At 51.9% G+C, this 13,885-nt stretch overlaps 1 protein-coding gene across 3 annotated transcripts in view; it reads left to right on the top strand.

Annotated features, from left to right (window-relative positions):
- Nucleotides 1-13,885, top strand: part of LOC135324725 (zinc finger and BTB domain-containing protein 7C-like) — a 182,947-nt gene that overhangs the window by 133,075 nt on the left and 35,987 nt on the right. Inside the window, exon 1 of one of the 3 annotated variants that reach the window (XM_064501565.1) lies at nucleotides 1,681-1,736. The exons of the other annotated variants lie outside the window; for them this stretch is intronic. The gene's annotated coding sequence lies outside the window, so the exon portion shown is untranslated. Of the gene's footprint in view, nucleotides 1-1,680; nucleotides 1,737-13,885 lie in introns of those variants that run through there. 3 annotated transcript variants of the gene reach the window in all.

The raw sequence follows: 13,885 nt of genomic DNA, 5'->3' as shown, positions 1-13,885 counted from the left end.
CTTGTGCTCGGGAAATATTGCCCTTGTATAAACAATTTTGATTCGACTTGGGTTGCGATTTTGGTTTTTTAATGCACTTCTGTAAAGCAAAAGCAGCAGAGAGGCATATACTGTGTGTCTTGGTATCCAGCTGCACTCTTCAGATTTGTTGTATTAACAAAAATGTCCGTTCCCCTCTCGTCGCAATAGCTCTGCCAGGAAGGAACTAGTATTTTGTTAAATGTGGTGTTTAACTCCATGCAGCTCTAAGACGGAGGCTCCCACGTGTAAGATGGGGCCGTTGGATTTTGGGCAGGATCTCTAGAAAGAGCCCATCACTGGGGCGCCAGCAGCTGCACTGCATCTTCCAAGCTAGCGGCTGCCCCGCATCTTCCAAGGTCACTAGCCCTTGGGTGAGTGCCTGGAAGATGAGTCCAGCTGGGTTTGCAGCAGCGTGTCCCACCCCCAGGTGCTTCCCGGTCCTCGCTGTTGGGCACGCGCCTGTAGGACACTGGCCTGGTGGACCTGGCGTGACCCAACACGCAGCCCTAGAGCCCAAGGAGAAGAGGAGGCACCTGAACCAAATCCTGGCGTTTCTCTCTCAAGCTGGTGGCCAGCTCCTTAGGTCACCCTCTCCAAACTCATGCCAGGAACCCAAAGATGAGACAACTTAGCCGCAAGGGAGAGGGGAAGCTCTGCAAAACCTTTGTTCAGGTGGCCCAGCCCCCGTGGCGGTGGTCAGAGGTGGCATGTCCTGCTGAGCAGGGCCATGGGGATGACTCCCCTCCCACAGGGTTTCAGGTGGAAGGTGACAGGAGAGGGGACCCAGCACTGGGACACAGCCCTCAGCGGAGCTCGGGTGGTCAGGAGATGGCTTTGCAGCCTGGGCACCAGGAGAGCTTTCTGATGGGCCGTCAGCGCGGCCACGGCTTTTTTGTGTTTTGTGCTTCTTGATTTTCAAACTCACTTGCTGCTTGGACCGAGCACCCAGTTAGTGCTCTGATCACCCCGGCTGTCCCGCGATGGGAGACTTGTGTAGGCAAACCTGCCTTCGGGTGTACCCTGCCCTCGTTTTCTTTCTCGCTTGGCACATTCATGCGCAAGCCCTGCATTTTAGTTAAATGATATCTCAGCCTTTTAAGCAAGACAAAAGGATTTCATCCTGCCAGGTTCACCTCGTTTCACACAAATAGGAATAATGGGAATACGGTTTACAGAGGAAGAAGGATAGAAGGGTGGAAAAATCTTCCACGACTCCCGCCACGGAGCCAGATCCTTTGCTGGGGTAAATCAGTATATTGCTAGGGGCTGCCCCAAAATCCATTTCCACCAGGGAAGGCCCACAGAGAGTAAAACAAAAAGGATGCGATAAATCTGCTTGGAGAAAAAAACGGGATTAAAAAAAAAAAAAACTTTCCAAAGAACTTTCTGTGCTTGTTTAAAAAGGAAACATGAAAAGATCCCAGTAAAATTGGTCTCTGTCCCATGCGCTGTTTAGACCTTAATAGTACAGGTGGACGAGAAGGGCTCGGTGCCAAATACTTTTGGTTTAGAGGGAGTGGTGGGAGTGAATTCTCATAACCGCTCCTAGAAAGGCTTAACTTCGCTCGCACAAATCAATGACAATCTCCACTCCGCCGCAGACACCCGAGGAGCCGCGCCGCCGGATCGCTATTAAAACAAAGCAGCAAGTTTTATGATAGACACCGTGCAGCGAGGGGGGGAAAAAAAAAGGCGTCGATCCGCGGAGCAGAAAGGTGGGTCGGATGCTGTACTTTTCCACATTGTGCCTGCTTTCCAAAAGATGTTTTTTTTTTTTTTTCCTTTCCAGCTTCCGCGGTTTATTTAAGTGAGGGGGAAGCAGCCTGAATTTCGTGCTCGGAGGCTGCTCTTGCTCATTTTGAAAGTCTCTCCGGCGCGTTCGGCGCTTTGGAGCTCTCCTCCGTCATAATCTATCACCGTTTACATGAATTTTTAATTGCAGTTTAAACTCCAACCTGTGATTCTCCTTCTGATTTACTCGTTTGGTATCTTGAATCTTTCCCAAGCCCAGAGCTTTTGGCTGTGTATCAACCTTTATACAGTGCAGCGTCTCGGTTTGCGGGGTTTTTTGCAAGTCCGGCTCAGTTATTTGTTTGTGTGCTTTAGATAGGAAATATCAATGTGAAAACATATCTGCTAATATCTCCTGCCGGGCAGGCAGGAGGGCTCTGAGGAAGGCGAATGATTAATATTTTTCTTTAAAGTGATTTTTGTTTCCATGGTTCTTTATAGAAAACTTCCAGTAGAGGAAAAAAAAAAAATCCTCTTAGTTAAAAAAAAAGGAAGTCGTAGTGGATTTAATGCATGCAGAGTAATTGCGATGAAACGCTCACTTAGAAGTGTAATTCTGATGATACCACTGGTTGGTACATTTTCAGTGCAATTCAGAGTGGTCGGCTCTCCGCTGCCTGGGCAGAAAGCAGTAATTGTGCGGGGGAAACAAGACGTACTTTATCTGGAAATGCCCAGTCATCCCTATCTGGAGCTGAGGTTGAAATCCCTGCCTCTCTCTCTGCAGGCTTTGCTGCTTTTCTAGCGGAGGCGACGCTCTGGGATCTAGTGCGTTACCCAGTTAGGTTTTAATATTTTTAACAGCTCCTTCGCGAGAGTAAATCCCAGTGCAAAATTCCTCCCCGACGCTGGTAGCTGCAATAGCTGCCCCAGCCCCGCGGAGGTGACTCCCAGCGCGGTGCTGCCCGTAAAACCGGCGCAGAGCTGGGGTTTTGCTCGAGGTCTGGCTGAGCAGAGGTGCGAGGGGAGGAAGGTGCTCGCCGGAGGGGCACCCGGGAGGTCCCGGCGCTGCTTTCGTGGTGAAAGGGTGAAAATGCGACTGGGGGCTGCAGCAATGGAGCTAAAGGACATGTAAAACCTGCCTTCCTGATTAGGCAGCGCTCTTTGCTCCAGGTGCCAGGCAGCGAAGGATCAGACCGTGCGTGTTTGCGTGCCGAACGGGCATTAGCCGTAGGAACCTGGGGTTTTCCAGCCAGCCTGGGGCTGCCCAGCACCAAACTCCCTCGGCCTCCTTTGAAATTCCTCCTCTAATTAATAAATAAGTGGCACGTTTCACTGACATAATTTCAGAGCTATTGCTTTTAATTAAATAGCGAGCTATTAAAACATTTTCAGAGCGCCGAAGTCTGTTTCCCCTCATCATATTCCCATTGCATTTCACTGATGGGGTGGTTTTCCAAACTTGGAAGTACCTGGAATGGCAAAGGTTCTCAAACCGGATCATAACTTAGTATTACTCGGAGTGTGTGCGGTCTATCCTAGCAAACAGGGCTGAGACTGGTGCCCTGGAGTCTCTGTTACACTATTTCACAAGTCTCAGCCCTGTTTTTTTTTTTTTTTCTGGTTGAAAATCCTTTTTATTCCTATTTTTTGTCAAAGAATAGCTCTCACCCAGCTACGCCATGCTGCAGGTTGGGTCAGTGAGATCACTGCACGGTTTATTTTCTTTTGCCTGAGCGCTTTGGAGATGAATAGAGGGAGGGGAGCTGGGTCTGGGATATTTCTGCCAAGAATGATTTGGAGGCATCTTTTTATTAGTCAGAGCTTTTTACTCCTTACTGGAAGTGTGTGCCTGAGAGGAACGGTGGCCTGATAGCAGTGTTGCTCCCAGGTCCACGTGATCTTCAAGTTTCATTCAAGTGAGCAGCTTTCCTTTATACATGTATATATGTATATATACACACACACATATATATCCTTTTCTTGTTGCTGTTGTTTGATTGTTTTGTTCCTCATCCCTCAAAGAGATGCCTCCTGCCCTTAAGAAATAAGTGCAGGGCAGCCTTTTGCACCCCTCAAGTGCCACCACCACGTCCACTTCCAGCCCCCGGGTGCCATGCGGAGACAGGGTCAGGCCCGCAGGGCTGTGGGCTGTCCTGGGGCTCAGCACCTTCGGCAGCTGCCAAGGACGAGGAGGGGATGTCTCATACCGTGAGGCATCTCCTACCTCTCCTACCAGGAGGAGGTAGGAGACCACTTGGGAGAGAGATCCTGGCACTAGTGGGAGGAGGCAGGGTGGAGGGATGGAGAGTAGCCAGCTTCCTAAGTATGCAAACAGCCCACACCCAGGCTTGGTGTTTATCCCCGCTGAGCCTGTCACCATGGTATCTGGGCACCCTTTGCCAAGGTGAGCCGAAGCTGATGGAGCAGATCTTCTGCCAGTCCCTGGGGTTCTCCGGGGATATGTCTGGGAGGTCCTTTAGATTGGCTGGCTGTTCACGTGCTGTTCACGGATGTTCACGGCTGCTTAATATGATAATCCTAATTGTTTTGCTGCTCGCTTTGGGCTCCCTGCTGCCAGGTGCCCCTGTTGTCTCTTGTCTGGTGCTTAGCTCATGAACTCCTCCAAGCAGGCACGTCCTCTTCTTTGGGCTTGCTACCACTCCTCGCCCACTGCAGCCTTCAGGGTTGCTCCTGGCTCTCCCTCAGTGCAGATAATAATATAGGACGTCTTGCCTCTCCCATGGCTTGGGGGATTCCCTGCATCCTGCGTGTGCAGCTTTGGAGGTGCCAGGCGGGCACCATGCGTGTGCTGCTCAGTGGCAGAAAGCTGACCTCACAGCCCGCCGCGTTGTGATTTCTACCTGACTGCAAAATTTGGGTGCTTCCCATCTGTGCCACCAAGCAAGCTTGGTAGGGATGTTGTCTGCTGGCTGAAGGCTCCGATGATGAAGGTGGGAAAGCTGCTTCTGGTCTGGAGAGTCACCAGCACGAACCATTGGCAGGTCCCTTTGGGACATGTCCCCTGAGACATCCTTCCCAAAGCTCACGGGGGGCAGCCAAAGGGGTCGAGATGCATCGCTGCCCCCAGAGCTGTCTGCGATGCCTTTATGTAGGGCCACGCTGTGCCGTGCTGATGTGTACTGGGGCCGGGGACAGCCCGGGTGGCAGGAGCCCTGGCCTCATGGCCTTGCTTGTCTTCTCCTCCCCACCAGCCTCCCAGGGGAGATGGGCAAGTACCAGGTGAGGAGCACGTGTTTCTCAGGTGGGTGGTCAGCAGGGGCCCGATGAGGGCTGCAATGGGGCTTTTGGGTGACTCGCTGCCAAAGCCAGCCAGAAAGGAGAGGAGAGGAGAGGAGAGGACAAGGCAGTGTATTTTTTCTAAGAGGTATTTAGCTGGGGGAAAAAAAAAAGAATCATTTTATTGTTGTTGAACAATATCTAAATGGGAAATTTCCCCTCCTGCCCTACTGGCAGCTTGCTACCCTCAGCCGTTCCCTCGGCCTCGTTCACAGCGTGCGAGTGGCGGATGAGTCACCTCCGTTAATCCCTGCCTCCTGACTGCCTCGGCCCCTCCGGACTTTCTCCCTGGCCTCGCAGGGCGCAGCGGTGGAGTCCTGCTGCAGCTGCGTTTCGTGCACGGAAATACTCGGTGTTGTGAAAGCCGAGGCAGCGGGGTGGGACGGGATGCGTTTGTGCCTTCAAACCAGAGCCAGGCCAGGCGATGAAACTCGAGGCAGCCTCGGATGAGTTTGGTGCTTCTCGTTTCCTAGTGACTGCCCAAGAATTATTGCGGCTGTTTTTATAGTCTGCGCTGAAAACTGAACAACAGCAGCAAAAGGGGGACTCTGAAAGTCCACCTCGACAAGGATTAATACCTCGGTGCTATAGTTAGATGCTGGAAATATTAGAAGGGGACAGATTGCAAAAGAAATAGGTTGGATTTGCTTTCCTTTATTATCAGTTCTCCTATGCGATGAACAGGCCTGGGCTGCCTTCTCTCTTTAGGGAGGCATTGCTTAATGTCTCTTTTACTGGTGTGAACTAAAAATGAGGAAACCTACTCCATGGACCCAGCTATTGAGTGGGAAAAACTCGCAGTCCCTTCAGATGCAAGGGGGCTTTGAAGGTTGCAAGGGAACAGGCATGGGAAGTCTGAACATCCTAGGCTGGAGAGAAAGGTGGTGATTTACCTTGCTGAGTGAAGTCATCTCAGGAGGCCTCCGATGAGGCTTCCCAGGGCTGCCCAGATGCCTCGCCAGTGCCTGCTTGGCCTGCGAGGGCAGCTGCCTTTGCCCGTGTGTCCAGCATCACCAAGAAAAACATGGGAACCAGGAGAGATCAGCTGGTTGTTTCCCCTCACTGACAAAAAAGGGAGAATTTGTTGCAAACCTGAGTTTGGTTCACATCCGGCAACTTCTGTCTGGTGATAAATTAAAGAGATTAGATCCTCTGTGCCTTAATTTCCCTGACCATAAAATAACTTAATAGTCGCCTCTCATGGGTCTCGGTCTGTTTTCCAAGGGACTTGGAGAACCTGTGGATGGGAGGTGGTAAAGCGAATGCCACGTGCTGCATCAAAATGGGGTCATAAATTTCCTGCAGGCAGTTGTTTTACACTTGTGGCTGCAGAGGAGCAGGAAGGTTGCAATATTTGAACCTTTGCGCTGTGCACACGCATTTTCCAAACAGTTTTGTTGCAATTAATTATAGCGTAATTAAAACCGAACGACAGTGCTAACTAAGGGCGAAATCTTGTGAAACAAATAGTGTTTGGGTTGATTTTGTAATTGCTCCAGGTTCCCCAGATACAAATTACACTGTCAGGGCTCCTGATTTATGGGAGAGCTATATACACACAAATAACGCGGGGCAAGAGCGCACTGGCTGCCGGCGTGGGCTGAAGGTGCAGACATCCGTGCCCCGTCGCTGCTCCTCGTGGGCGACTCCATAAGGATGGAGAAGGTCTCGCCTACGTGGTGAACCATCCCTTGGCGAGCCGGGCATGGACAGCACGGAGTTTTCCCCTCTCCTTCGCTCCTGAGGCTTTTTGCAAGGTTTCCCGTGAGCAGAGGTTCCCCAGGGAGGTGAAGGTGCTGCCTGTGGTGCAGATCTCTGCCCGGGTGCGTGGACACGACAGGCGATGGGCCACCTTCAGCCACGGTGGGGAAGTCCTGCTGCAGAAATGCCTCCCCGTGGCTTCTCTCCTGAAGCAAAAGGGCTGGAGCAGGATGGGGCGATACACCCTTATTCTCCCCAAATCTTTCCCTTCCTCTTACTCAAAGGAAATTTCCTTGGTGCAAAATAGTCCTCGGGAACCAGCGTTTCCCCACCCATGCAGAGCAGCCAACAAAGTTTTGCTCAGAGCTGTGCTGGGTCGCAGGTAGTGCTGTGCTTTGCGCTTATCGGGCTCTCTGGTGGGCCCGCGATAAGGAGCACCCGAGTACCGTGACTCATCTGTTAAGGGCGACCCGCAACAGGAATACAAAGAGGTTGTGCCCTTATCTGCTTCTCCGAGGGGGATCGAGAGTTTCATTTCAAAGATTTGTTTCCTCCACTCTGTTTTCCAGACGTACGAGGAATATCAAGCATTGTTTTCTCCATTCGGGCAGGAAGTCTCTTGCAAGATTAGAGAACTGGAGTGGGTGTTTTCTCACTTTTAATTAAGAGGAGCGAAGTTGTGACTTTTTAGCAATGAGATCCTTCCTTCCAACCATTTGGAGGTCATTTGAGTTAAGGCCTTTCAACAGATGCAAGCAAAAACCCAAAGTATTTCGACTTTGCCGCCCAGCTGGAGTTTAAAAATAGGGAGGTATGCTTCTAAAATGTCACAGGATTATGTTAAAAACAATGAGGGGAGTTAAAAAACAGCCATTCTTACAATTAAATTATTTTGCGTTCATGTTTTTTAATGTGCTTTCAAGTGCTGGTGCATTTGGGGTTCATATGTGGAGGCCAATGACTTTATTTTGTAATAAGACCAGAAATTCTGAGCAAATAGCGTGATTCCGGCAGCTGGAGCTTAGACAGAAATAGCTCGGGCGAGCAGGATCTCTGTTACACTGCGAGATCTGGCAAGACTGACTTTAAAACAGTTTAATTAGGCATCACTTCTGCTCTGGGCTACAGGGGTTTCAGCTCCTTGACTCCAACGAGATGCAAATCCCGCTGGCTCTCCTGTTGCCTGCAGTCTTCCAAGACTTTTGATTTTTGAGCATGGGAAGACGGGCGCAAGGTCTGGTTTTCTGCTGTGCAGAGGGAACCCGAAGACTGAGCAGCGAGTAATCGTCTCCCAGCCATGGTGCTTGCAGCGCGAGCCAGCTCTGTCAGTAGTTAAGGGCTCCCCATCGGATTTAGCCGAGAAGCAATAATCTCTTCGCCTGCCACCGCAAAATCCCCCGTTGCTTGTGAACCCGATGTGCTGCAGCTCGCGAAAGGCTGCCCGGTGGAGCCGGAAAGCCGCGGTGGTTCGCGCCGCCGGGCCAGGCCTTCCCGCTTTGCTGCAGGGGAGGGAAATTTTGGCTTTCCCGGCAGCCCCCAGCGTGTCCCACCCAGCGGGCTGGCAGCCGGCCTCCCGCTCTGGATGCTAAACCCGCTGCAGGCGAGAGCCGGGGAAGGAGCCCTTCCGCTGATTAATTTGAGCCCGTGCTGCTCTTATCCTGGTTTCAAAGTAATTGTCTCTCTTGTCCACAATTTTCTCTCCTTACATTTTGCTGCATATTTATTAGGTTTTGCGAGGCTATCTGCAGCCACATTAAACCAATTTACTCCTTGAAATGTCTGACCTTTGATCTGCCAGCCACTGCCTTTCAGAGCCAGAAAAAGAGCCTTTAATAACATGTCACATGAAAGGCTTGCTACCGAGCCTGTCACTTTCAAACGCGACGCCGGCTAATAAAGTATCAGATGAATCAATTATTGCTTAATAATTGTTACCTATATTTTTGTGCCAAACAAGGAGTGCATTTTCCCTCTCTTCTCCCAGCCGCTTTATAATTTCCGGCTAGATAAAACCGATAATTCGAATACATATGCACAGGTACAAGGGATATTTCTCAAGCATGTCGCCCCGCGTAGCCCGCTCAGATGTGAACAGACGCCGGGGCTCCTGCTGCGCCGTTGGGCATCTCATTTTAGGAGTCGTCCAGCTGGCACGTTTGCACCTCTGCTCGACACGGAGGGGAGCCGGGGCACCGTCCCCACGTGCACGGCCGCGTGCTGTGTCTCCTGAGCCCCTCCAGCCTCCCCGGTCCCCGGTGGGCGCAGGCGAGGACCAAGAGGGGTCAGAGGGTCGCAAAGTGCTTTGCTGAGGCCCTGCCATCTCTGCCGGCTGATCGCAGCTCCTCAGCCTCTGAGCATGAGGCACCGCTGCCCTGAGCCGCAAGCAGCCGTCCATAGCAACATGCACTGGGTCAGAGACCCCTTTTTGTCAGGCCGCTGGCTCTTTGCGCCTGGTTTGAACGTTTTTTTGGGACGACGGGCAACATTGGACGGTGGAGCTGGTTCAGCTCGTTTCCACCTCTGCTCCCGAGGGCTGGGGCAGCTGGGGACCTGCTTGAGTCCTAGCGGGAGCCGGAGCCTCCGTGAGGCCCCAGGGGCACTGCGCTGAGGCTGGGGTGCCAAGGATCTGCACCGAATTTGGCTGGTTTTCCAGAGATGCTCCAAAGACAGTGTCCCCTGGCCACACATGTCCAGATGCTTTCCATCCATCAGGGAAGGTATCTTTTGATCAGGAAGGGTTCTGCTCCGTGACTTCTGCAGAGGAGGTGGGGATGCAACGCTGGCGATTTCTTCTTCCCACACCCTGTTTTCCTCCCCCAGTGACCTCACCTTGTTCAGACGCCTCTCTCCCGTCCCCGCTTCCTTCTGCGGCAAGCTGGCGCCGGCTTCGCTCAGCCTTGTGCTCTTTTGGCAGCGCTACGTCTTGTATCAGGGTCCTCTGCTCAGTTTTGCTCATGCTTTGGGCAGTCTCCCTGGCGCTCCCAGTGCGTTCCCTGTAACGGGCATCGAACCTGTTCCTGCTGGAATCGGCAGTGAAACAGGCATGGGTTTCACGGGGGTGAAATGGGCCAATGAACTTTAATTACAGCGGTTACAGTTTGTGTCACCTGCAAGGCTCTCCGATGCATCACTCTGAAGCAACGTGTTGCCCAGGATCTTCACTTCACTCAAAGTGACCTTCTCACCGGGGCAGGAGAGCAGGCGGCCTCTTGGAGGAGAGTATATGTGGGTAGAGATCCACCCTGGAGGTGGAGTTCACAAATTATTTTGGCATTTATGTATTGTTTATTTTCCTGCTGCTTTTCATCTCTTGCATGGTTGCTTAACAGTGCTAGGCTTTCACGAAATGATGGCAGAGGGATGATAAATGCAGAAGGCAGCCCAGGTCTTCTCCGCCTGCTTTAATCTTCCCGGGACGGCTTCTTACTTGCCATATGGGGAGGGACGTGCTCCCGACATCCCCAGCTTGCAGAACGCTGCAGCGTCAAGAAGCAAAATCTTGAGTTTCAGGGGAAGGAGAACCATCTGCCCCTTTCTCCAGCACATCTGTGCTGGCTGACTTGGCTCTGCAAGGGCTTGGTTGCAAGCCTCTGGGATTCATCCTCAGAAATACTGATAATATTTGCCATCAAAATGGGAAGTGCAAAAGCGAGGGGAAGAAGAGGGGAAGAAAAGCAGAGAAGCTTGGAAATATCACGGACTGATAATTCTTTCCCTTACTCAGGTGTGCTTTGAGAGTATTAACAATCCTGATGGTTAAAATCGTTACTGTAGGAAGCCATCTCCTAGGCTTTGCTAACCACGAATTGGGAAATGGAAGCAAATACTGCTGGAGTGTTTTGAGACACAGGACTGGAGTGCGAAGTGAAGAGGGCAAAGGAGAGGGTGGTGCAGGGGCGAGTGGCTGCTGCATCGTGAGATCTTGATTCTGCTCCTGATTCGTAACATCCTTTCCAGATCCCAGGATCTGAAAAGGCTACTACAGCAGTTAGAGGGGCCAGAGCTGCTGTGGAGTCCAGGTGAAAATGGTCCATTCATCCTTCTCCATGACATTTTGCGCAGGAATTCATGGTTAGTAAATCAGTGTTAATTAGCAGGCAAAGCGACCTCATCTCTTACCCGACGCAGGGACAGTGGGCAAGCTCTGCTGGAACTTGTGCTTGGAAATTTCTCCCAGTGGCATCCAACTCTCATGAGCTCCCTCATAGAAAAAAAGAAGAGTTTGGGCCAGCACAGTTTTGTCAGCACAGCTCAGAGCAAACTCTGGTCTCCACAGGGACGGTGAGAAGTTTCAGATCACCTTCCCGTCCACTCTGCCTTTGAAGAACTGAGCTTTCCACATCTCTAGTGGCAGCATGCTGTTGCTGCTCCCTTGCCTCTAAACTCACCTCAAAGGAACATCCATTTTTATGAAATTCCAAATTTTATGTGAGATTCAGATGATCCTGAAGACCTTCATAAACCTGAATTTTACATGCAAATGTACCAAAACATATTTCATCTTTGTATTATCAACTGCATCTCAGTTGGAGGGACCTGATTTACCTTCCAGCTTTAATGCTGACTCATGCCTTGTGCATTCATCTTTGCTTATCCAATGAAAAAGTCTTGGCCACAGTCACTTTTTATCCAGTACTGTTTCAAATCTAAGTTTCAGAGGCAAAGTCAGCCTGGAACAAGACAGACAGGAAGAAATACCTGAGCTAGTCCTGACCACGGAAAGCCACATAACTGTGTTGGCTTGGAAGTCCAGCTCCACTAATGAGAGGGTTATTAGAGACCGAACAGACAGTCCTGGATGTCTTGCCTCTGCTGGGACCTGTGTTGTCAATCCTGAGTCATCCTGATGGCCTAGATGGTGTTATATGGACCATATAGCACATTTAAGGCCGAAGCCTGGTCTGAACTGGATGTCACAGCCTTCTCCTTTCCCCCCACGTCATCCCACATTGATCCCCATAACCAGATGTTGTGGTTGTGTAGTCTCGCACACAGCAGCATCAAAGGGTTAAGTGGAAACACAGACTGTCAGCAGGGAAGTTTGTGGCTCTCCAAACCCATGGCGTGTTTCTTTCTGTCCTTGCATCTGTCTGGTATCGGTGTTCGTGTTCACCCCTTCCAGCAAGAAGAGCCCTAGGGTTGTAGCTTCGGTCTTTCCAAAATATCCCCCCCCACCACACTGCCACTTTTGCCCTCATCTTTTGTACTGAACATCCGGCGAGGCGCAAGCGGGAGCGTCCACCCGTTTCCCAGCCCTGAGTCCACGGCTGCTGGGCTCCTGGTCCCTGCTCCCGTGGCACCACGGACGGGCCATGCCGTACCCCAGCCGTGCAAGCGCGGGGAGGATCAGGTCACTTGACCTTCAGTTTTCCTCCTTGTGAGATGAAGTTAATACTTGCTGCCATACCTTGCAGCAACGCTGCTAGGATGAATTAGTTAATAGACCAAATCTCACTCGCCTGCCTCAGTGAGGGAAATTGCAGCGTGGCTGAGTCTAATCTCATTTACACAGGTTTGAAAGTGGTGCAAAGCCAAGATTTATGCTCCCGGTTTGCACTGATGTGAATAGAGGATCTGGCCACTTGCTTGAGCCCTGGGTCCCTTCTTCTGCGTTGCCGGGCAAAGGAGAGGGATGTGGGCCTGAGGCTGGGATTGCTTATCCAACCTTTTAAGCCACATCTTGCAAAATAAAAATATTTCCGTGCCCTTTTCTCCCTCGTGGCAGAATAACAGGTGGGGAGAAGGGAACCTTTCGCCCTACGGGAGCAAAGGACACAATCTGTGGCCTTGTCACTGACCGCGGTGGATTTTGGCTCGCAGTGGGATTTTGAAAGCAGCCTTAAAGACGCCCGGTGGGATCGCAGCGGGTGTCAGGCTGTTTCCCTTCATCTCCTCTGGAAAGCTCAGCCTTACAAAACGCACCGCGGCGGGGCCCAAACACCCCTCAGACTCAATCCTGCTTCCTACTGAGGCTGCAGGGGTTTCGCCGCAACTTGGGTGGGAGCATCCTGCGGTCCCGGCCAGAATCCGGCCCTTGGGTGGCGACGAGCCGAGGGTTTTTGCAAATACAGTGCAGATGTTTTCCCCGAGCCCCGGGATGCCAAACTGTGGCTTCTCGGCTGAGGTGAGCCCCCGGGAGACCGCATAATTTCCAGGCTCGCAGCACCGTCCCTGCAAAGGTGGATTCGGTTTCTATTAATAAGGGGATAATAGCACGGGGAACCTGGCTACAAGATGGCGCGCGAGCAATTACAGCGGTCGCTGGGCTACAGCCGCCGTTTCCCTGCAATTATCTCACCGCGCACGCCGTTGCGGTGGAGCTGCGTGAGTTTTATTCTTAGGAACAGAGCACGGGGCAAGGTCAGGGGCTCCCTTTGGCCGAAAGTCCCCGGCCTGCGGGATAGGGAAGTCGTGATGCCAGCAGCTGCCTCTACGCGCATCAAAGCGGCTGGGGCCGGAGGAGGCAGCACAGGCAAAATGCGATCGATTCCCCCAGGCTGCTGATGGATTTACGCCAGGAGAAATGGATTAGCATTTCTCCGTTTTCCAGGATACCCAGTTTCCAATCCCTGGTCTCCCCTCGTGTTCCTCTGCTCCTAGCTCCTGTCTTTGGCCGCCCGCTTCTGGATGTCTCCCCAGTCAAGGGGTGGCCAGAGGGAGGATGTGGCATCTCCACGCACCGCGCACACCAACCCACCAGCCAGCCTGTTGCACTGGTCCTCCTCTAAGCCAGCTCAGGGCTCTCTTCTCCCACCTGCCGGGTTGGGTGAGTGAAGACCACGAGAGACGTGAGTCCAACAGACTGGACACCTTTAAACTGCCGTCATCTGCCTGAGTACGACCGCTTCAAAGGACCCATCTGACTGACTGCCCTCCATCCTGGGCCTCACCCAAGCTGGACATGAGCAGGAGCAAAACCTCTGGATCTTGCAGCTCTGGAGACCTGTCCATCCAGAGCTGACCCTACCTCTGTAACCTCAGGTTTAAGAAGTCAAGACGTCTGCATGGAGTCATCATCTCTACAACTTTCTCTGAGGCAGCCTGTGTGATTTGTTTGATCTTTGGCTTAGCGTCCTTTAAAATGGACTTGTTTGCTCTAAGTCCCTCCTGCCCTCGTGTTTGGACAGACACA

The sequence above is a fragment of the Dromaius novaehollandiae genome, chromosome Z (assembly GCF_036370855.1).
Source record: "Dromaius novaehollandiae isolate bDroNov1 chromosome Z, bDroNov1.hap1, whole genome shotgun sequence".
Taxonomy (NCBI): Eukaryota; Metazoa; Chordata; class Aves; order Casuariiformes; family Dromaiidae; genus Dromaius; species Dromaius novaehollandiae.
The sequence above is the reverse complement of the archived record's forward strand: the minus strand, read 5'-3'. Positions and strand labels throughout refer to the sequence as shown.